Genomic DNA, 24909 nt, shown 5'->3' on the forward strand with positions numbered 1-24909 from the left:
AACCAGTTTTCGCAACTATAACAATTTTTAGGCATAAAAAAACAGCCTTTGCTCAATTTTTTAGGTTATGTCATATGAAAATAACGCACAGGTGTGATAGCAAAGCTGATGAATCGTATGTAAATTGATCATTTTGACAAACATATTCAATTACATGTGAATACATAAAGTGACATGGCATAAGCCATCTACATGCCGTGTAATAGCGCCTTTAGTTAATTTGTCTGGGTTGCAGCCAAGACATTTGTCTCCACTGGAAAATAGTTGTGCACAATAATATTGCCCGATTTTTAAACTATTTTTTTGTTTTGACTAATAAAGTACATAAAATGAAATGTATTTATTTGCAAATAACTTTATTTCATGGTGCATGGACCTGTAAAAACATACATTTTCATTTGTAATTACGAGAAAAAAAATCTGTAATGCCTTAAAGCCAGTATGTACTTCTGGCGAAATTTGCATTACCAAAAGAAATGCACTTACATATCCATTGTACAAATATAGAAGTTAGCGTCACCTGCCCAACAAAAACGAAATAAACGATACACACTGGGGAGTGGGGGTAGAAATTCCGACTCATCTGTCAAAGTGCTGTACACTGCTAAATTGGCATTTTAATTGTAATTTGCATTGCCACGTGCAGCTGCCAAAAAATTATAAGATTGCGATTGTGGTTACAAAACATTAAAAATGTAAACAAACCATTTGACATAAAATATATTCATTGTGTGTAAGCATTATAGTTAAAAACTATGTCACACACAAACAACAATTAAAGGCACGAACCAGTAACAAACTCAAAATCAAAGTTGCACTAAAGGCTGATTTTGATTTGATTTTCGTAATTAAGTCTAATACTAAGACCAATCGCACCAAAATAAATGTAACAGGTAAGAGCAGTTGCCCAACAACAACAAATTGTGTGCATTATCTCTCAAAATCAGTATTTAATGCAACTCTGATTTCGTTGCATTTTCGTTCTGATTGCATTTTTTGTTGTGTGTATGTGTCATGGTGGTGGTAATGGTTATGGTCATGTTGAGCAAATATAGATTTGTGACGAGATGTCGGAAATCTCGTGCTTTGCAACGAGGTTTCGCATACATTTTCTGTGTGAATAAATCCGCTTATTTGAGGAGAATTACAGCAAATCTCCCTAGAAATTAAAGTGCAACACAGCGTTTGTATTGAATACCAGTTAACATTGGAGTTTTTTACAGCACTTTTTCTCAGTATCTGACCACTTCTTATTGAAATTATAAAATTTTGTAGTTATATTTAATAAAATCGCTTCACCAATTTAAATGCTGAACACAATAACAGTGGTGACCACAATATAGACGCTGTCAAAAACATTCCTGTTGACAAATACAAATCACTTCAATCGTAGAGTAAACGGGTTTTGGAGACACACTCAACCGAGTGTGGTCTGTTCGGGTACTTAGGTCTGTTCGGGTACTTTCCAGTAACATTTTGCATGGACGATTTGATCTCACACTGACACCTGGAAAGGACACGAGCAAGGGGAAGACGTACGTACGTACAGACGTACAAAATCTAACGAAAAAATTTTTTCGAAATTCTTAGGAGTGAGATTTCTGGAATCAATTTTAAAGTCTCGTTACATTTGATGGTTTCTATAAAAAAACGTATGGAAATAATCCTAATTCTTTTGACAGCAGTTCTTTTTTATGCCAAAATCATAAAATCCAGCATTCTTCGGTAAATGGTCATAAAATATTAAGAAAGTCATTTTTTTGTTGTAGGGGCTTAGGAAATTTTCAAAAAATTTTAAAATTCAAAATATTTGAAAAAATTGCTACGTCTATATAAATTCTCTAAATTATGAAAATAGTACAATACGTCCGTTAGCTTCGCTGCCCTCGATGGTACACTCAATATCAAGGTGTAACTGCATCGCAATTTTAATAGCTTTAGCCTTATCCGTAACGAAAGAGCATTTTGAAAGTTTTAGTGCTTTAATGTACGAATTTAAGAAAAAAAAAAACTGTCAAGATGTAACTGTATCGCAATTTAAGATCTTTAGTTCAATCCGTAATTTTGTACGTTTAGTATCTTAATGAACGAATACATAGTGCCCAGATGTAACTATATTCCAAATTTCAGAGCTGTAGCTCAATCCAAAAAGAAAGTGCGCTATTGTACAATTTAGTACCAAAATGAGTGAATATCAACAAAATATTCTAGTCATCCGATACATACTGCCAAGATGTGCCTGTATCCCAAATTTCAGATCTGTAGCTCAATCTATAAAGAAAGAACTAAATAGTACCAATTACAGCACTTAAGAACTTTTTATTCCACTCATGGTACGATTTCAACATTTCGCATTTGGTAAAACTTATCGTATATTTGTCAAGACATCGATCATTTTTAGCAAATTTTTTAAATTTACCCTTCTTCGTTCACCGTAAAAGTAAATAAGCTATTTCGTACTTTTTGGTACCAAAATGTATGATTTGTTTAAAAAAATCACTTAGTCAGCCAACAAATATTTCTTAGTAGAATCTAAATGGAAAATTTCAGCTCTAGCTCTACCCGTTTGTCCTATGCAAAGTTCACCTATTTCGTACCTTTTTGGTACTTTTTTTGTTTCTAAATGTCCAAAAGTCCAAAAGCACTTTTGGCATCCCCATAAGGGTTACCATAGTGTACTAAATTCCAAAATTCAAAGCTCTAGCTCAATTAACAAACAAGGTACCAAAAAATACAAAGTGCGAAACTAAACGTAAAAGTTTTCCCACTTCCGGTACTATTTTGGGAAATTTGGGATCCACGACCCAAGACCCACATTCGTGCCAAATTTCATGACTCTAGCTTTAGCCGTTTCATGCGTCTCTTTTATATATAGAGATAAAATTTTATCAAAATCGGCAAATTTTGTCTTTAAAAATATTTATTGAAATTTGTCTATAGAAGGCTTTTGGAAAGATGTGCTTATGTAATTAATTTTACATATAAAAGCTGAATTTGTTACTTTATAAATAGTTTTGTGTTTCATTATTTATTAATTTCGAAGGGGTGGGTTTTGGTTGAAATTGCAACAACATATATGAATTTGAGTACGGTCCACACACTCACATTTATGTAAAGGGTGATTTTTTTGAGGTTAGGATTTTCATGCATTAGTATTTGACAGATCACGTGGGATTTCAGACATGGTGTCAAAGAGAAAGATGCTCAGTATGCTTTGACATTTCATCATGAATAGACTTACTAACGAGCAACGCTTGCAAATCATTGAATTTTATTACCAAAATCAGTGTTCGGTTCGAAATGTGTTCAAATTTTGACAAATTTTGTTCAGCGATGAGGCTCATTTCTGGTTGAATGGCTACGTAAATAAGCAAAATTGCCGCATTTGGAGTGAAGAGCAACCAGAAGCCGTTCAAGAACTGCCCATGCATCCCGAAAAATGCACTGTTTGGTGTGGTTTGTACGCTGGTGGAATCATTGGACCGTATTTTTTCAAAGATGCTGTTGGACGCAACGTTACGGTGAATGAACACATTTCGAACCGAACACTGATTTTGGTAATAAAATTCAATGATTTGCAAGCGTTGCTCGTTAGTAAGTCTATTCATGATGAAATGTCAAAGCATACTGAGCATCTTTCTCTTTGACACCATGTCTGAAATCCCACGTGATCTGTCAAATACTAATGCATGAAAATCCTAACCTCAAAAAAATCACCCTTTATAAGCATGTACGCTAATATATTGGTTAGTGCCATATTAATTTTTATAATCGCAACATTTTGGCCAAAGAAACGCGCAAAAAAAAACGTAGTACCAGCCTTAATGTAGAATTTCAACTTCATTTGGCGTGTTTTTTGCAACTGCTGGCTGCTATCTTGAATCTTAATTAAAAATAAATAAAAATGAAACAAGATTAATGATTAGCAATGAACAATATTTTTTTTCCTTACCTCTGCTTTTTTGATCCATTTTGGTGTTAGCTTTTATATTTTCATGTAACAGGTGCTTTTCATAAAACAGCTGACGTTTACAAAACATCTGTTCAAAGTTGAAAATTTCTGCTGGCAAATAAAATACGCGAACGACTTCCAGTAAAAATTTGTGCAAATTTGCACTAATTTTTGAGTTTCCGAACACAACTATTAAAACTCGTTGCCAGATAGTGCACATGGTGAGAAAAATTTTTACTCTAATTTCGTATGTTACTAGTTCGCGCCATTTTTCGTTGTTTGTTGTGTTATGGTTCTTAACTATAATACACACACACCCAAAACTACGTTGACAGATAGAGCACTCAATGAAAAAAAATGTACTCAGTTTACGGTACACTTCAAACTCATTGGCAGATAGTGTACTTCGCGAGAAAACATTGTACTCAGCTGTTTACGGTAGTGCATTACCTCGTAGTTATGTCATGTGTCTATACATGACATAACTACGAGGTAATGCACTACCGTAAACAGCTGAGTACAATGTTTTCTCGCGAAGTACACTGTCTGCCAATGAGTTTTGGTCGTGGGTGTATTATAGTTAAGAGCCATAGCACACACAAACAACAAAAAATAGCGCGAACTAGTAACATACACAAAATCAAAGTCGCACTAATCACTGATTTTGACAGCTGGTGTACTCAATATTTTGTTCTTGGACAACTGCCACTACCTGTAAATGAATATATATTGTATAGATATGAACTTTAACATAGCCCCGCAAAAAATAGTCTAAAAAAGTTAAATCGTACGATCAAGGCGGCCAATTGACAGTCCCGGACGTGATATAAAAGGTATGTTCACGTACATTTCCAATAAAAATTTGCAGGAGAGTAAGAGCCATTTCACTCCCTTAAAAAAATTGCAAGCAAAAGTACGCGAACGACTTCCAGTGAAAAATTGCAGAACAACAACTGATTTTTGTTTTGGTCGGTTTTTTATTTGCTTGCTTAGGAAAACATTTTTTTAAAATAACAAATGCCGGGGATATTTGTGAGGTATTTTTCCTTAGATAGATGGCAATTTATTGACCCGAGAGTGATAAGGCTAAAAGGGGAGCCATTCTGCGTATCCGTGATCTCCGTGCCGATGGACGGACACAATATACCGTGCACAAAGCTACGAAGTCATACGTGGCGCCAAGTCGCGCTAGGCGCTGGTCCCAGACGAAATATCTACGCTGATGCTGAAGAATTTGGATCTGCCTGGAGTCGACTACATTACAACTGTCCTCAGCCCGTCTAAACACTATTATAGTACCCGATGTTTGGAAGATGGGCAGTGTGATCCTGCTACTGAAACCTAGAAAGTACACGAGCAAGGGGGAACTAGTAACAAACTCAAAATAAGAGTTGCACTAATCACTGATTTTGATAGATAGTGCACTCAATATTTTGTTGTTGGGCAACTGCTTCTACCTGTAAATTAATATATCTTGGTTCAAACTGCATGTCAAGCACTTGCATTTTGGAGGAAGTAAGGTATCATCCCACGGTAGCGCTCACCATTCACAGTTACGTTACGATTCGCATCATCTTTGAAGAAGTACGGTCCAATGATGCCACCAGCCAACACACCGCTTTAAACTGTGACTTTTTCTGGATGCATTGGTAGCTCTTGCAATGTTTCTGACTGATCTTCACTCCCAAATCGAATTCGTCGCTCAATGGAAAAAGCGCGCGATGAACTTTCTTAAGAGAGCACACATTTTGATAATATAATTCAATAATTTGCAAACTGAAGATGTTTGACAGTGAAACAAAATATGAAACGTGCGTGAGCTATTTAAACCTGTGTTGCCAAAGAGATAATAGCTAAAAAATCACCCTTTAGAAGGTTAGGTCACTTGTTATTGTTGTTGTTTTAGCAGTGCGTTGCACACTGAGGGGGCAGTCCTTGCCAATGAAGGAATCCATCGGGTCATGGGATTGCTTCACTTGGTCACTTGCCGCTTGTGAAAATATAAAGTAGATAAACCCCATGAACATCATTAAGGATGTCAAATCTGCCAATTGAAAAAGTCATCAAATAGGAGAAAACATAAAAAAATGAATGTAAAAGGAGAACAAGTTGACATCCTCAATGACAAGCACTGTCAAAAATTAAAAAAAAAATTATATCGGCTGATTGCTTGGCTTAACCTTATTCAGTTAATCCTAGTTTGTGGGCATAATAATTTTTTATAAAAGTAAAACTTTTTCACTATATATTTTGTTTAGGGGAAAAACATTTAAATTGGGGAATGTTTTTGATCGTACAATCGTATGATACGTAGCATATGATACGATCTTTATACCGTCTGGAGGGGGTGGAATGGAGCACAGGTGGACGTTCAATAGTGCCGGAGATATCACCCCACCTTGGGGAACTCCCTGTTATACTCTACGGTGCTTGCACTTCTTATCCCTAAATTCCACAAATGACTGGCGACCACACAGATATGTAATTCGTGACCCAGCGTTTCAAGCCTGGCTGGAGGGACGTATTGGCGATGTCCTCAAATAAATTGGCATAGCTCAGGACATGTGGCACTGGACCTGTCGAATGCCTTCGATAGGTCCAGTGCCACGAGGACCGTCCTATCACATGGCTTGGGCTGATTGAAGACACGGCAAATGTGTATGGTGATGGCATGCAAAGCTGTTGTTGTGCTATGCAATCTTCATAATCCTTGTTGATGTTCGGCGAATGGAAATTATTCTATGTGGCTCGTGAGGAGTAATGCCTCAAGCGTCTTTGCCACTGGTGAGAAAAGGGAGATCGGCCTGTACGACTCCCCCAAACTCGGGTCCTCTCCAGGCTTCAGTAGCGGGATCACTGCCTATTTTCCAGACATCGGGAACAATAAGAGGGTTCAAAGACAGGTTGAGGACAGCAGTAAGCTACTCAATTCCAGGTGAATCCAGATTCTTCAACATCAATGTAGAGATTTCTTCGGGGCCCAACCATGATTTGGCGCCACGGATGACATTCGTAACTTCGCTGTAAACTGTGATGGTTGTGATGGCTGTTCATAGGCTCGGAGACCACGAATACGGCAAATGGCTCTGTTCCTTGCCCTGTCACTATCGGGATGCACAATAAATTGACATTCAACAACCTGTCGCATCTCTTCGGATCAGTCACGGTTATATCGCCAAAAGTGACTGGGGTCCTGTCATCCCGTCTACTGGGGTTCGAGAGTGACTTAACAGTGGCCCACAGTTTGCCTACACCGGTGCCTAAGTTACATTGCTCTAAGTGTTCCAGCCACAAATCCGCTTACGTCTGTTGACTACCCTGTTTATTTCCAGATTATCCTCGCTGATTCTGGGGTTAGTGGGGTCCATAGAACGAATCCCATCACGCTCGTCTGCGAGTACCACTGCTTGCTCAGGGAAATTAGGCCGCACTAGGGGTATTCGACCGGCTGGTCTAAAGCGAGCGGCTGCTGCGTTAATGATGTCTTGAAGTTTCCTCTCGGCCACTAGCACGTCCGAGGAAGGTGGCAGTTCACTGAAGCGGCAGTTAGTATACTCTCTGAAGCCAGCCCAATCGGCCTTCTCATAATTGATAAACGTCCGGCGCTCAGAGGTTATGAAGTCGGGTGGTCGGTCGATGGTGAGAATTATGGGGAGGTGGTCTGACAACTGTGCAATCTGCAGGTGTTAGTCAGCTTTGTCTCCTGGATTGCTGCGACCAATATATCTTTCCGACTCATGAAATCCACAATCTCATCGCAACGGACTCCGTGGCAAGCAGTTTAGCTGCAAAAACGATACATTTCCCGGCACTGGCCTGGGAACATTTGGGCTGGAATGCTGCCGTGTGTATAATGCCGTACAGGAGAGGTCGGGGGGTCACATAGTCCAACGACGAGGAAGCAGAAGGCGACGACAATGACGCTTGCGACCACTGCTGGCTATGTTCGCACATCACCTTGCGACATAACCAGTATGACTATACTCTTGTAGGGAAGTGAGGCCGGTTCTGGCAACGCGAATAGAACCAGGGTTCGTGGTTCTTTTCAATCCCGTCACGGACCAGAAGCATGCGGAGAAGGCACTCCTCTCCCATGATGAAAGAAGACGTACACTAAGGCAGCAGCCCTTGCCGAAGAGGGTTCCATCGGGTCAATCCGGTGCGTACAACCAGTTGCCATCGGATTGCCATAACTTGTCTTTTCATCTAGCGGAAATTTACATTTCACGACACCTAAAAATAACACAACCACTGTCGCTGCGCTACAGGTTGTTTTCTTACGTTAAATAAACGTGATCGCCAAACTTCTGATTGTAACTAAGTGTTTGCTAGTGTTAGTGATCTTGCTTACAGTTATTTACTCGGGGTGGAAGAAAAATATTATTTGTGGATGCATAAATAAGAAACTATTTGTATAAAAATATAAATAAATACACTTCTGAAATAAATGTTTCTTTCATAACAAGCTATTGTAATAAATCTGTACGAAGAAATGACGATTGGGAAAGTGTTGTTCTTTTGGTCTTGGTATTACAACAACATTATTTTTATACAAGTGGAAGATGATGGCAAAGGCGTTTGGAAAGTTGTGCTTCTTTAACTAATACATACGAAATACTAAAAAATCTTATTATTTTTACAAATAAAAGCTGAATTCGTTTCATTTTAAATAGTTTTTGTGTTTCATTGTTTATTAATTTCGAAGGGGTGGATTTTGGTTGAAATTGCAAAAACATATATGAATTTGAGTACGGTCCACACAATCACATTTGTGTTTAAGCATGTGCGTAATCAGCCAATAATATGGCACCAACCAATTTATCATTGGTTGGTGCCATATTAATTTTTATATGTAAACGGCATTATTTTGCCCAAAGAATCCCAAAAAATCAAATGTGGTAACCAAGACAAATTTACCCAGGTAGTGTACCGCAAACAGCTGAGTAAAATTTTTTCTCACGGAGTACACTATTTTTTAACGAGATTTCATAACGTTCGGTTGTGTGTATGTGTGCTTTATAGTTAAGAACTACAGCACACACAAGCAAAGAAAACTGGCGCCAACTCAAAATCAGAGTTGCATTAATCACTAATTTTGACAGATAGTGCCACTCCATGTTTTTGTTTTTGGCCAACTGCTCCTACCTGTTAAATGGTAACCTTGTCAAACCACTGAAAGAAAGATTTAGGAAAATCCCCCCCCCCCCCCCCAAAAAAAAAAAAAAACATAGTACCAGCCTTTGATTAGTAGATTACGAATATGAATAAAATGTCCAAAATTTTGACCCGGGAAAGACCTATGTGGTCTTGAGAATTTTGACACCTATTTGGAAAATTTACGAAACTATTATTGTTATTTTAAATGAAACTCTATTTGCCTTCCAAAGATGGAAAAATGTTATGGCCTTCGGCCGAGTTTGAAACTTTTTACTATTCCATATATCCAACAGTGGGAAGTAGACAAAGCTATTTAAAATAAAACTTTATTTGTCTACCACAGATGGACAAATTTTCCGGCCTTCGGCGGGTTTCATATTTTCTATTTCTCAATATGTTGAACAGTGTCGCTGCCGCATTTATTGTGATAATTGAATTCATAGCCGCAGTTATTTTGCATATTGAGCGTCTCTGGGAATTGGCGGCTTCGATCTCTGTAGGTAACAAAAACAATAAAAAAGTTGTGCAAAATATCAACAACAAATTATAAGAACTCATATTATCAAATGGTTGTGAATAAAAAATGCCAAATTCAAAAAAACTGTAGAAGTATCCAACATTTTAAAGGATTTGTAAAATTCCTTTGTAAATTAAGTTTCTATACGAGGGTGGTCTCGTTCTCTGTGCGGTGCGAATAGAGTTTGTGATTAACACGGTAATATTTAGTGATAAATTAATAAATGCCACAAATAATATTAAATGTATGCAATCAAATAAACAACAATCAAATAAACTTTGTTTATACACACTTATAATGGCACACACAATTACAGATATTTTGATGAAGACGATGTGGGTTTTTCTCATCTATGTGTGAAGCAGCTGATTTTCTTCGCATTCTGGATTAATGTTTTTGCGCAATGGCTGGAGATGTGTGTATAAATTTTGATTTTATCCAATCTTCAGACATGTATTAATGGGATGTTATTCCTTTTACCGAGGCTTATTTGTCAAACTGTGTTATAGGAAAAAGTGCGTGTTAAAATGTTACAGCCGTAGGTCCTACCGAAAATAGAGACAAAACTGTCCATCAGCATAGGATGAGGAATATTGATTTTACTATTCCGTTTCTAATGTTGAAATAGCTTTCTATAATACATCGCACATAATCTGTCATCTGGATTAGGCCAGATAGATCATTAAGACCAATCACCATATTTTAAACCTTAGGGCAACAGAATTCTAATATGGATGTTTGGATAGAGTTTTCATAAAGACCAATGTACCGTTATGAGTTCTTAACTGGCATAAGACAAAATAGGCTCTTCTGGTAATCTGAACCTTCATATTAAATACCGTTCAAATCGACCATATTTGGAAATACAGAAGTAGATGCAATAAAATCGTAAACACGTTGTAATTCGGACAAATAATTTGCAGAGAACTTACGGCCGCCATTTCCAAATTGGATCATATTTGTTCACTGACGCCAATCTTTCTATTAATATTATTAAACTTCTTGAGCTTATTAGAGACATAACATTTTATTTTCCAAAAGAGTTCATAACAAGGTAACATTTCGAAAAATTGTGGCTAGACAACTCCATAGCTTAAGCGGCCCGCTAGCCTAGTTTGTAGCGTGCCCGGAATGCCAGTGTGGGGGTCGTGGGTTCGATTCCCACCAGAGGCCTTGATCTGTCGGAACTGTGGTAACAAAATGGGCTAAAATTGCCTAAATGAATCTAAAGGGCTGTCACTCTTACCTAACCTAGCTCCATTACTCAATACATTTGTTAGGTCCAACGACCTTACCAGTTTCAGGCGCGACAGTACTTATATAAGCTGATCACCCGATCTGACTATAGAGAAAAGCAATCATTCGCCGATTTTGGTTTGGTTTTTTTGTCTCTAATTCTCCAAATAGATTTTTTTTTAATTTAACATTACCGGACAATAACATAGGAGCATTTCCTATGTCATTGCCTGTCTGAGTGTCGTGTGGTCCCTGGTCATAATCGGGGCATACATCTTGCACGTCGGCATTAATCCTTGCTCTGTGGGAGTTAAGGCGGCTGCATCTGCCGCAACGTAATTGAGAGAGAACAACTCTGGTTTGCCGGGGGAGGTCAATTTCTTCAGGTGCAACGGGAGGTGGTCGTTCTCCATGGACTACATTCACCCGGTGGATATTTACCGCATCTTCCACCGTGTCTGCATAAATATTGTCGAGACCCGCTTGATCTAGAGCTTCTCTCTTTTAGCGCTAAACCTCATGCTCTAGATCATGTAAATCTACCTTAAGGCTTCTGGGCGGTGGATATTTATTCACAAGATAATGATTTAGATGGTCTCTGCTAGAACAGCCCAAAAGGTATTGCTTAGACAGCATGTAGTTATGTCTTCGCACAGGTAGGATCTTTGTCTCCTGATGGAGGTGGTCCACATGAGAACTGAGGAGACAGCCCGTCTTAGTTCGGAGGACGGCATTCTGACAGATCTGAATATTATTCCACTGCGTGTCACAAAGTTGACGAGACCACACTGGCGCTGCATAACTTAACACAGACCGGCCAATTGCTTTGTACGTGGTCAAAAAGGTTTTTTTGTCTGCACCCCAAATGCTGCCGGCAAATGACTTGAGGACCTTGTTTCTACTTTTGACTTTATCGCAAATTGCTGTGGCATGTGGGGAGAATGTGTAAGAGCTGTCAAGTGTTTTGGGACACTTGATGGTCGGAATCATTTCTCCATAGACCATCACAGTCAGCTCGGCATTCGCCTCATGCGTATTTGTAGTGAATAATGTGGCTGCAGATTTGGTGGCAAGTTAGTTGAGGTAGACGTTCAGTCTTTCGCAGATGTCAACAATGGGTGGGGGCCTGATGTCATGATCGTACAATCGTCCGCATATGCTACGATCGCTATGCCGTCTGGAGGGGGTGGAATGGGTATTGGTAGAGGTTAAACTGTGCCGAGGATATTACCCCGCCTTGGGGAACTCCCTGTTTCACTCTATGGTGCGTCGATTTCTTATCCCTAAATTCCACAAATGGTTGGCGACCACACATAATTCGCGACCTAGCGTTTCAGGCCTGGTTGGAGGGACGTGTTGGCGATCTCCTCAAATAGTCTGGTATGACTGCCGGTGTCGAATGCATTCGATAGGACCGTCCTATCACATGACCTGGGCTGATTGGATCCACGATTAATGTGTGCGGTGATGGCATGCCAAGCAGTTGTTGTGCTATGCAGTCTTCGAAATCCATGTTGATGCTCGGCAAATGGAAATTTTCCTACGAGGCTCGTGAGGAGTAATGCCTCAAGCGTCTTTGCTACAGGTGAGAGAAGGGAGATCGCTCTGTTCGACTTCCCCAAACTAGGGTCCTTTCCAGGCTTCAGTAGCGGGATCACTGCATATTTTCCAGACATCGGGAACTATAAGAGTGTTCAAAGACTGGTTGAGGATAATTGTAAAGTACTTAACTCCAGGTAAATCCAGATTCTTCAGCATAAGTGTATAGATTCCATCGGGGCCAAACGCCTTGGATGATTTAACGCCACGGATGACATTCGTAACTTCGCCCACGGTAAATTGTGATGGCTGTCCATCGGCTCGGAGACCACGGATATGACGAATGACTCTCCTCCTTGTCCTGTCACATTCGGGAAGCACAATAAATTGTCGGTTAAACAACCTGGCGCATCTCTTCGGATCAGTCACGTCGCCAACAGTGACTGAGGTCCTGTCATCCCTTCTACCGGGGTTTGACAGTGACTTAACAGTAGACCACAGCTTGCCTAAACCGGTGCCTAAGCTACATTGCTTCAAGTGTTCCAGCCACAAATTCCGCTTATGTTCGTTGACTACCCTGTTTATTTTCAGATTCAGCTCGCTGATTCTGGGGTTAGTGGGGTCCTTACAACGAATCCCATCACCTCGTCTGCGAGTACCACTGCCTGTGCCGGGGAATTGGGCCGCACTTGGGGTTTCTCGGAATTTCCTCTCGTGGTGTCAGTTCCCTGAAGCGGCGATTGTTGTACTCTCTGAAGCCAGCTCAATTGGCCTTCTTCTGATTGATAAACGTCCGGCGCTCAGAGGTTATGAAGTCGGGTGGTCGGTCGATGGTGAGAATTGTGGGGAGGTGGTCTGAATCCAAAGAGATGACGGCTTGGCAGGATACGTCACTCAGGAGATCAGGAGATGCTGCTCTGCTCTGCCAATGCTATGCCCCGCTGGTCGTTACCTAGGGGAGAGTGCCATAAAATGTGATGCGCATTCAAGTCCTAGAACCAGACGTGTTGTTTACTGAGGCGGCAGCCCTTGCCGATGAAGGAATCCATAGGGTCCATCCGGTACGTATAACCGGCTGCCATGGGACTTATGTCGAGTTTCTAAGCTGGGCTTTTAATTGGACACCGCTACCGACCTCCGGTACGTACACGTTATATAGCTCTATCTTGGCTGTACGGGACCTGGCTGCTATCCCCATGCACTCCATGTAGCACATTAGGATTGGGATTAGGGATTTTGTAATAGCACTGAATTCCCAGCTTAAATTTTCTTTTTCGAGGCGCACAAAAACCAGTAATCGGTTTTTGTGCGCCTCGTAAGTAAGCATAGGTGCAGGTCCATTAGAACGGGTTGATTTTTTTTTTAATCGTATAGCAGTGTATTGTACACTGAGGCGACAGCTCTTGCCGATGAAGGAATTAATCGGGGTCAATCCGGTACGTACAACCGGCTGTCATGGGATTGACCACCGCGTTTACATACATAGTTGTTACGTTCGGCAGCCGGTTGTACGTACCGGATTGACCCGATGGAGTTCTTCACTCGAACGGGATAGCTCTTAGCACAACACAGGCAGGAAAATTGAGATCCAATCTGCGTGGTATTCTTTGCTGTCACGAGAAGCTTAGCTGCGAGCTACCGGGCGTGTCCACAGGTTGCAGATAGTGGAATGCTCCGTAAGGAGTAGCTGCAACGGCAGTCGCGTAAGTCAGCGGTATCGAGCTGAGAGTATAACAGCAACAACAACCGGCAAAGGATACCGCCTCATCATCGTCGCATTATGTGACCTCTTCCGTGCCGCAATATATGCATCAGCAGAATCAGCGAGCTGAATCTGGAAATAAACATCGTAGTCGGTGAACATAAGCGGAATTTGTGGCTAGAACACTTGGAGCAATGTATCTTAGGTTCAGGCAAGCTATCATCACTTTTGGCGACGTAACTGTGACTGATCCGAAGAGATGCGACAGTTTGTTCAACCGCCAATTTATTGTGCCCGAGAGTGACATCTCCGGCACTGTTTAATCTCTTCCTATCTTCGATTCCACCTCCTCCAGTATCATATGCGGACGATTGTACGATCATGGCATCAGACCCATTGTTGACATCTGCGATAGGTTGAACGTCTACCTCAACAAACTTGCCCCATATTTCGCTGCAAGAGATCTGAAAATATCTGCCACCAAATCTTCAGCCACATCGTTTACTACAAATACGCAAGGGTACGTAGAGAGCTGAAAGTGATGATCGACGGGGTGACAATTCCGACCATCAAGTGTCTCATAATACTTGGTATGACATTTGATAGCTCTTACAAAATCTCCTCACTTACCACAGCAGTTTGCGATAAAGTCAAAAGTAGAAGCAAGGTCTGGAGGTCACCGTGGCGCAGAGGTTAGCATATCCGCATATAACGCCGAACGCCTGGATTCGGACTCGGCAAAAATAAGAGGTCCCATATCATTGAACTTAAACTTTAATCCGACTGCACTCATTGATATAAGAGAAGTACCCAATGTTCCTTAATGGAATGTTAATTTAAAATTTAGTATTTAGTAGAAACAAGGTCCTCAAGTCACTTGCTGGCAGCACTTGGGGTGCTGACAAAGAAACCTTGTTGATCACGTACAAAGCAATTGGCCGGTCCGTGGTATGTTATGCAGCGCCAGTGTTTTTTCGTCAGCTCTGTGACACGCAGTGAAATAATATTCAGATCTGTCAGAATGCCGCCCTTCGAACTGCGACAGGCTGTCTCCTCAGTTCTCGAGTGGACCACCTCCATCAGCAACAAAGACCCTACCCGTGCAAAGACATAACTACTTGCTGTCTAATCAATACCATCTGGGCTGTTATCGCAGGGATCGTCCATATCAATGGTGCAAAATATTAAAGTTTCCTTTACGCTATCGTTAATGCCCAACTCGCTGTATTCTTATTCTCTTCATTTCAGTCGTTGTTGAGACAGCAATAAATGAATTTTGTGTTCCACTGATCCAAATCATTATCTTGCGGCTAGGTATCCAACGCCCAGAAGCTTTAAGGTGGACAAGAAAGAACCACTAGGTCAAGCGGATCTAGACAACATTCATGCGGACACGGTAGCAGATGTGGTGAATAGCTGCCGGATGAATGTGGCCCTTGGAGAACGAACGCCTTCCATTGCTCCTAAAGAAATTGACTTCTCCCGACAGACCACAGTAGTTCTGGCTCAATTATTGGGTTGCCTAAAAAGTAATTGCGGATTTTTTAAAAGAAAGTAAATGCATTTTTAATAAAACTTAGAATGAACTTTAATCAAATATATAATTGCCATTTTGTTCGATAACCTTTTGCCATCTTCCTGGCAAATTTAGTATTCCACGCTCATAGAACTTCTGGCCTTTATCTGCAAAAAACTGAACCAAGTGCGATTTTATAGCCTCATCATTGCCGAAAGTTTTACCATTTAAGGAGTTCTGCAAAGATCGAAATAAATGGTAGTCTGATGGTGCAAGGTCAGGGCTATATGGTGGATGCATCAGAAGTTACCAGCCAAGCTCACTCAGTTTTTGGCGAGTGACCAAAGATGTGTGCGGTCTAGCGTTGTCCTGGTGGAATATGACACCTTTACGATTGACCAATTCTGGTCGCTTCTCCTTGATGGCTGTATTCAATTTGTCCAATTGTTGACAGTAAACATCCGAATTAATCGTTTGGTTCCTTGGAAGCAGCTCAAAATATACCACACCCTTCCAATCCCACCAAACAGACAGCATAACCTTCTTTTGGTGGATATCAGCCTTTGAAGTGGTTTGAGCTGGTTCACCATGCTTGGACCATGATCGTTTTCGACTAACGTTGTTGTAAACAATCCATTTTTCATCTGCAGTTATGATTCGTTTTAAAAACGGATCGAATTCATTGCGTTTAAGGTGCATATCACAAGCGTTGATTCGGTTTGTTAAATGATATCGAGCTTTTTCACCAGTCCATGACTTTTTATGTGATAATGAACGGTTGATTTTGGTATATTTAACTTCTCTCCTATCTCACGCTCAGTTACATGACGATCCAATTCGATTAATGCTTAAAATTTGCTTAATATTTGTCAACGCCGCCCAATACGCTCCGGCAGATGCGACTGCCTCAACTCTTACAGGGCAAGGATTGAGCCCAACATGCAGGAAGTGTGTCCCGACTGTGACCTGGGACCACACGTCGCCTGTTTATTTTCTAAAAATACAATGAAAACATTTCATAAACAGTAGAATAGGGTTTTATGAATATAATAAGCTAGCATCTCGGTGGTCCGCTTCGCTACCCCGTTTTTGATACCCCTTTTTAGTGTAGGACTTTCAAAAACCTAGGTAGTCAGTCAGTTTATAAGATTATGAAGATTTGTAAAAATTGCGTATAAAATTTCAGAAATACAATGCATGGTTGTCAAGAATAGCAATATATCGGAAAAATTATTACGTCGCCCAATATATTTTTGCATGGTATAAATGAATCCCAATTTTGAGCGCTTTAGCTCAATTCGTAAAGAAAGTAACATTTTGTGTGTTTTAGTACCAAACAAAGGCCTGCATAAAGCCATTCATTGGTGATTTTGCTGAACTCGTGAACGCTGATCCAACATGATGTTGTATTTCAAGACCTCTGAAGAGCGAGACACTGAAAATAGAGTAAAACGAACAAGTTGCTGTTGAGTAGATAACTTTGAAAAACAACCACCATTCAGTGCTTGAAAGTTTTTTTATCTCGAATTCATTGCCGCTACAGTGCGATATGAGAAATTACTCGCTTTATATAAAAAAAGTCTCGCTGTCATTTTCAACATATGAAATGATCACACAAATCGTTTGCAAACTGTTTGTTTTCTCATATAAAACAAGTAAGGACAGGCTAAAGTCGGGCGAAGCCGACGTTTTCATACCCTACACCACATAAGATATACAAATTTGCTTAAATTTGTTATGCAAAACTTCGATCAAAATCCGTACGTATTGTAGGAGCCATAGAGCAAATCGTTGTGCCGAATTTGTAAGAAGATCGATTGATGAATGGGCTAGCAACGGCCCTAAAAGTGAAAATCGTTAGATGCATATACATGGGAACTATATGTTAATCTGAACCGACTTCTATTATATTCAATATCAATACCGGGAGACATATGGGAATCCTTTGGGCCAGTTTTCGTGTGAATCGGTTAACAAATGACCTTATTATTGCAATACTAGTCCAAATCGGACGAACAAATACATGGGAGCAATATCTAAATCTGAACCGAATTCTATGAATTTCACCAATTATGTCGAGACCTATGAGAGAATCCCTCGTGCCAAAATTCGTGAAAATCGAACATGCACACAGACATAGCTAAATCAAATCAAAAAGTGATTCTGAGTCGATCGGTATACTTATCTCTTCCTTCTGAGTGTTACAAACAAATTCACTAAGTTATAATACCCTGTACCACAGTAGTAGTGTAGAGTATAAAAACTAGGCGCGCGTGTGTGTTTTTACCCATGCGTTTGCCAAATCAACCACGTTGCCTTCGTAAGAATTTCGTACTACGAAAGCAGATGACAAGAAAGTAGTTCTTTATCTGAAGAAAAATGTACCCGAACACATGCATTGCCCAACGTGCACTCACTGAAATCCGAATCAATCTTTCTTTTTGCTGAAGGGCTCATTTTATACATTCACTTATCTCGTTACTCGGTGTCTTGCTTATCAGTTCCCAATCGTCTCATACAAAGTATTTTTAAACGAACAGTTCAGCTCTCAAATTTCTCTATGATTGTTAGTGTGTCTTGAAAGCAAAAATGAATGGTCTTGGGCAGGCCATTGGTAACTAAATTTACGATTTTGAAAAAAAATGTACGAATTTTGAACGGATCATTTAGTAACTCATTTTATATTTCCTTCTTATACCTACATCCCAGATTTAAAACCTGTAGCTTCATCTGTAAAGAATAGATTATTTAGTCACCCATCATATTTTTCCTAGTTGTACTCAAGTTTCCAAATTTCAGACCTATAGCTCCATCTATGAAGAAAGTATCAAATTGTACCACTTTTAATACCAAAATGTGGGAATATTATTTATCCACCCATCATATATTTCTTAGTTGTACCTACAGCGGTCAAAAAAAGTATTCATCATTAGCAAAATTGATAATAAATTCACTTATTTTGGGTAATTGAAGAAAATTTAAAGTAAACAAATAATGCAGTTTTATGCAATAGTTTATTTTTCGTAATATGTTTTAAAATAAATTCAAAAAATAAATTTAATTAGCGCAAAAAATGCAGTTTTATATAATAATACCAAAAACAGAACAAAAAAAGTATTCATCATTGATGTGCTATCATCAAAGTCAAATTCAAATATTATTTGGGAATCCCCCTTTTCTGTTTTATTTAGTAAAGGAGGCTTTGCCCTTGACAGCAAATATTTAATTTCATTGAAAATATAGTTTTTGTCAAAATGGGTCGTAAGCAAAACGAGGTTTCTGATGAGGTAAAAGTTTTGATAATAAAACACCACAGGAATGGTTTAACTCAAAAAACTATCAGTGAAATATTAAATAGACCACGATCTACTATACAATCCATCATCAGAAAGTGGACAGAAACGAAAACTGTTGACAATAAACCAAGATCTGGTCGACCAAAAGCACTTTCAGTTGGAGATGTGCGTTGGCTAGTGCGGCAAGTTCAGAAAACTCCGAAGACAAATGCGACCATTCTTCGTAAAAACACTATGGAATATTTAGGGAAGGAAGTTACTACACAAACAATTCGAAATACACTCAAAAGGCATAGTTACAGAGGAAGAACTGCACGTAAGAAGCCCTTTATAAATAAAATAAACCGAGTGAAAAGGCTAAACTTCGCAAAAATGTATGTAAAACAGCCCGAATCATTTTGGAAAACAGTCATTTTTGCAGACGAGAGCAAGTTTAATCTTTTTGGGTGCGATGGAAAGGTCATAGTGTACAGAAAACCAAATACAGAGCTTGAAGAACGAAACACAGTTGCTACTGTAAAACATGGTGGAGGTGGTTTAATGGTTTGGGGGTGTATGGCGGCTTCAGGAGCGGGAAATCTTGAAGTTATTAATGGAGTAATGGATCATAAGTATTACATTGACATTTTAAAGAGGAATTTAAAAGATAGTGCTGTAAAACTTGGGCTTGGTAATAACTTTCAATATTATCAAGATAATGACCCCAAACATTCTGCTTTAAATACCAAGATGTGGATGCTGTATAACTGCCCCAAAGTCATTAAAACTCCTCCTCAAAGTCCCGACTTGAACCCAATTGAACATCTTTGGGAACATCTCGAACGCAAATTGAGAACGCGCAATTTTTCGAGCAAGAGTCAAATGCAACAGGTGATAATGGAGGAATGGACTAATATAGACCAAAATATAACCGCTAAATTAGTCCAATCGATGTCAAACCGTTTAAAAGAAGTTATTAGACGCGGTGGTCGAATAACAAAGTATTAATTTTTTTAAATTATGTTATTTATTTTTTTGTTTTTTTGCAATGATGAATACTTTTTTGTTTAATTTTTTGTGTTCAGCTGTAAAATGGCCCTTTTTGTTCCAATAAATACTATTTTTTTCTTTAAAAACAATGAAATTGTGTACATATATATCACACAAGCACTACTGCATCATTAGTTTAATATGTTTTTATTCCAATTGTCTTTTGTAGACTTATTAAAAAAAAAACATTGAATGATGAATACTTTTTTTGACCGCTGTATGTATATGCCAAACTTCAGTCTTCTACCTCCATCTGAACAGAAAGTACGAAATGGTAACAAAATGTACGAATTTTTAATAGAACATATAGTCACCCATCATATATTTCTTACCTACATATCAAGTATCGGACCTCTAGCTCCATCTATAAAGAAAGTACCAAATACGTAGTATCAATATTGGTACCAAATGCTCGAATTGTGAAAAAAAATCATTTAGTCGCCCATCATATATTTCTAAGTTCTACCTGCATGCCAAATTTCAGACCTTCAGTTCCATCTGTAAAGAAGTACCAAATAGTAGCAATTTTGGTACCAAAATATATGAATTTTGAATCGATTATTTAGTCAACCATCATATCTTTCTTAGTTGTAACTACATCTCAAATTTCAGACCTCTAGCTCCATCTGTAAACAAGTTACAAATTGATACCAACTGCGGTACTAAACGTACGTTTCCTCTTATTACTAGTACTATTTTTTAATTCCATTCTATGTCAAATTTGAAAATTCTACCTCTATTCATCGGCCCTACACAAAGTTAACGCATTTCGTACCTTTTTAGTACTTTTTTAGTACTTAACAGTCCCCATTTTCGTACTTTTTAGTATCTAAACGTACGAATATCACCAAACCTGGCCTCGTCACGCGCCTCCGACTCAAGACCAAGATTTGTGCAAAATTTCATAATTCTGTAGTAGCAGTTTGGGCAGGGCAGCGATTAGTCAGTCATCAGTCAGTCAATCACGAAGCTCTCTCATATATAGAGACTAGCATACAATACACCAATATTAAGGTGTAACTGTATTGCATTTTTAAGAGCTTTAGCCTTATCCGTAAAAAAAGTATATTTTGAAAGTTTGAGTGCCTAAATGAACGAATTTAAAAACAAAACCCCTCTAGTCATCCGGTACATACTGCCAAGATGTACCTGCATCCCAAATTTCAGAGCTGTAGCTCAGTCTGCAAAGAAAGTACCATTTTGTACGTTTTAGTACCGAAATGAACGAATATTAAAAAAACTTTTAGTCGCCCGATACATAGTGTAACTGTATTTCAAATTTTAGAGCTGTAGTTCAATCCGTAAAGAATGTACACAAATGTACACATTTCAAAAAATCTAGTCCTCTGGCATATACAGCCAAGATGTACCTGTATCCCAAATTTCTATTGGCAGAGCTCAAATAAAAAACCGTCGATATATAAAATGTGTATTTATTCAATGAAGAAACTTACAAGAATGAAATAAAATTTAAAATGGAATGTCAATATTTGTCTTTTCTACATACATACATAATTCAAAAAACTAACTTGATTTGAATTCATAAGAATATAACAAGTATGTATGTTACAAAGTTAAATTGCTTTTAACACTCCTTCTCAATTTAACCTCATTGCAAGCAAAGACTTTTCTGGAATTGTTGAATTTTATTCAATTGAAGTGGTTTGGTAAATATATCTGCTTCCATTATTTCCGTAGGGCAATATTCCAAACTTATTTCTTTTTTCACTTTTAAATCTTTTATGAAATAGTATTTTGTAGATATATGCTTGCTACGTCTACTGAATTTTTCAGACTGAACCAAATTCAAACAACTTTGGTTATCTTCATAGATTATAGTAGCTGGTATTATTTCAAAATCGTTTAATAGTCTTCTTAACCACAAAGATTCTTGAACTGCTTCACATAACGATATATATTCAGCCTCTGTCGATGATAATGATACGCAATCTTGTTTGCGACAACACCATGATATAGGGGATCCATTATATTTAAAAAGAAATCCGCTATTTGATTTTCTATCACTCCTATTTTGAGCCCAATCAGCATAAGCAAATCCATATAAGCCTTTCAAATCTCCACATTTTAGATTTAGTCGCAACGATTTGGAACCATTCAGATAAGTAATCAGCTTTTTTAACTCATTCCAATCACGATATGTAGGATTCGTTATTTTTTGCGGCTTAAAATTGAGACAGCTGCTGTTATGTCAGGTCTAGAATTTACGGAAATATAAAGCAGGCATCCAACTAAACGTCTATACCTTTCATTATTAGGCATGGGTTCACTTTTAACGTCTTCTTTTACATATCCAACGTCCATTGGTATCTTGGATGTTCTGGCAATTTCCAATCCAGCGTATTTCACAATTTCATTTATGTAATGTTCTTGAGATAGACTGTAAAAACCATTATTCCCCTTCTCAATTTGTATACCCAGATAATAATTGACTTCTCCAAAAGCAGTTATTTCAAAATTTGTTTTCAGTAAATTCATTACATAATCATGGTTTAAATCCGACTTCGTTGCTACAAGAATATCGTCCACGTATATTAGAACAAATATCCACTCGCCATTTTTTTCGTTTCGTAGAACACAACTATCTGTGAGCCCTTTCTTGAAACCTGCATTTAAAAAAACTTGGCATAGCTTTTCATTCCAACATCGGGCAGATTGTTTAAGTCCGTATATGCTTTTTTTTAGTTTACAGATTTTGTCATTGGAAGTTTCAAACCCTATTGGTTGCTTCATGTATACTTCCTCGTTAAGCTCACCATATAGGAATGCAGTCTTAATATCATACTGTTTAACAGTCATATCATTTTGACCAGACAATGTCAAAAACATTCGAAGTGTGGATTGTCTAACAACCGGCGCAAACACTTCATCATAATCAACACCATACCGCTGACTAAAACCTTGTGCTACAAGTCTTGCCTTATATTTTACAACTTTTCCGCTGGCATCTCGTTTTAGTTGAAAACCCATTTGCAACCAATCGCTTTTCGATTATCTGGCAAATTTCCTAACTCCCAGGTGTTGTTATCATGCAATGACTTTAGTTCCTCCTTCATTGCTTCCAACCACATTTCTTTGTCGTCCCTTTTCATAACAGCCTGAAAAGTTTTAGGTTCTGATTCATTACTTCCGATGCTCATCATAAATCTTTCTGGAAGTTTTCCTTTTGTTGTTCTAAGAGATCTTCTCAACAACGGCTGATCACTGGCAACATTTTCTTGCACCATTGCCATTGGAATCTGGCTTGTTTCTCGTGATATCGGCATTCTATCAGTGATTTCAAGATTATCGTCCATTTTGAATGTATTAAGGTCATCTAAATCAGCATCGTAAAAATGCTCTTCTATGTCACTTGATTCTTCAATAGTTGATTCGTCACTACCAATCTTTGGCAATTTAAAAATGTCTACATACATTTCGTTGTTATCTTTATTTGAAGCTTCATTTTCTTGGAAATTATCACAAACAATTTTGTAATCACGACTTATTGTAATTTTATTAGTAGTTCTATCCAAAAAACGCAATCCTTTTGCTTCCTCAGAATAGCCTACAAAAGTCAGCATTTTAGCTTTAACATCCAGCTTCCTTCTTTTTTCTTTCGGTACGTATACTAAGCACTTACTTCCAAATATTATTAAATTGTCAAGGCTTGGTTTCTTCCCTTCCCACAGATCGTACGGAATTGAATTATTTGATCTAGTAAGACAGCGATTTTGAATGTAAGTAGCCGTAACGGCAGCTTCTCCCCAATATGATTTTGGCATATCTGCATCTATAAGCATGCACCGTATCATTTCGACCACATATCTATTCCTTCTTTCGGCTGTACCATTCTGCTCTGGGTTATGAGGTACGGTGAATTGCTGCTGTATTCCACATTTCTTCAAAAAACTACGAATTTCACTCCCAGTATATTCTCCTCCATTGTCAGACCTTATGACTTTAGGGTACTTGCCAAACTTTGTTTTTACCATATTGCAGAATTCCTTTAGTTTCATACAGACTTCCGACTTATGATTCAATAAATATATTACCATATATTTACTAAAGTCGTCTATAAATGTCACAAAATAACGCTTACCCCCAGGGGTGACAGCTTCCATGGGTCCACAGACATCGCTATGAACCAGATCTAATATTTGATCACATTTCTGTTTCGAATTTTTCGGAAAAACATTTCTGGATAATTTTCCTTTTATGCACGTCTGACAAACATCACTACAGGTACAGACTTTTGGGTAATCGCCATAGACTTCCTTTAACATCCTTTTGACACATTCTATATCACGATGGCCTAAACATCTATGCCATTAGTGTATGCATTTCGAGTGACTGGCCATCAAAATCTTTTGATTTTGAGTTGTATTTGGTGTATTTAATTTGTACAGACCATTATGAAGCATCGCAACTGCAAACAAATTCTTTTTTAAATATATTTCACATATGTTTCCTTGGAAAATTATTTTGAAACCCTTTTCAGCCAATCTCTTTACCGACAACAAATTGCTTTCAATATTCGGTACATACAATACATCTTTTATTTCTACTTTCCTTGTATTGCCATTGCCATCTAAAATGTTCAAATATCCACTGCCTATTCCAGATGATTTTAGTTCATACCCATTTGCTACAGTTATGGTATTCATAAAATTAAAATTCAAATGTTCAAAAAACTCCTTTCTGTTGTATATATGGCTCGTAGCTCCAGAATCAATATACCAATCCGTGTTATTATTAGAGGCTCCCAACCAAAAACATATGTTCTCATTCGATACCCTCTCATCTATTACAATATTGGACGTATTTCTGTTGAGACTCTCTTTGAACTGAATGCAATCTCTTTTAAAATGTCCAGATTTACCACAATAAAAACATACCGGGTTCGATAGATATCTCCCTTTCTTGTTCTGCACATTTTTCACATTCATTACTGAAGAAGTGTTATTT

The 24909-nt window shown here is 38.4% G+C and overlaps 1 protein-coding gene across 1 annotated transcript in view; it reads left to right on the plus strand.

The window, feature by feature from the left end:
- Window positions 1–9615: 9615 nt before the first annotated feature.
- The window catches only part of LOC106085334 (protein encore), a 273307-nt gene continuing 258013 nt past the window's right edge, over window positions 9616–24909 (plus strand). The window contains exon 1 of the mRNA XM_059361116.1: window positions 9616–9824. The gene's annotated coding sequence lies outside the window, so the exon portion shown is untranslated. The remainder of the gene's footprint in view (window positions 9825–24909) is intronic.

Source organism: Stomoxys calcitrans, chromosome 1, assembly GCF_963082655.1.
Source record: "Stomoxys calcitrans chromosome 1, idStoCalc2.1, whole genome shotgun sequence".
Taxonomy (NCBI): Eukaryota; Metazoa; Arthropoda; class Insecta; order Diptera; family Muscidae; genus Stomoxys; species Stomoxys calcitrans.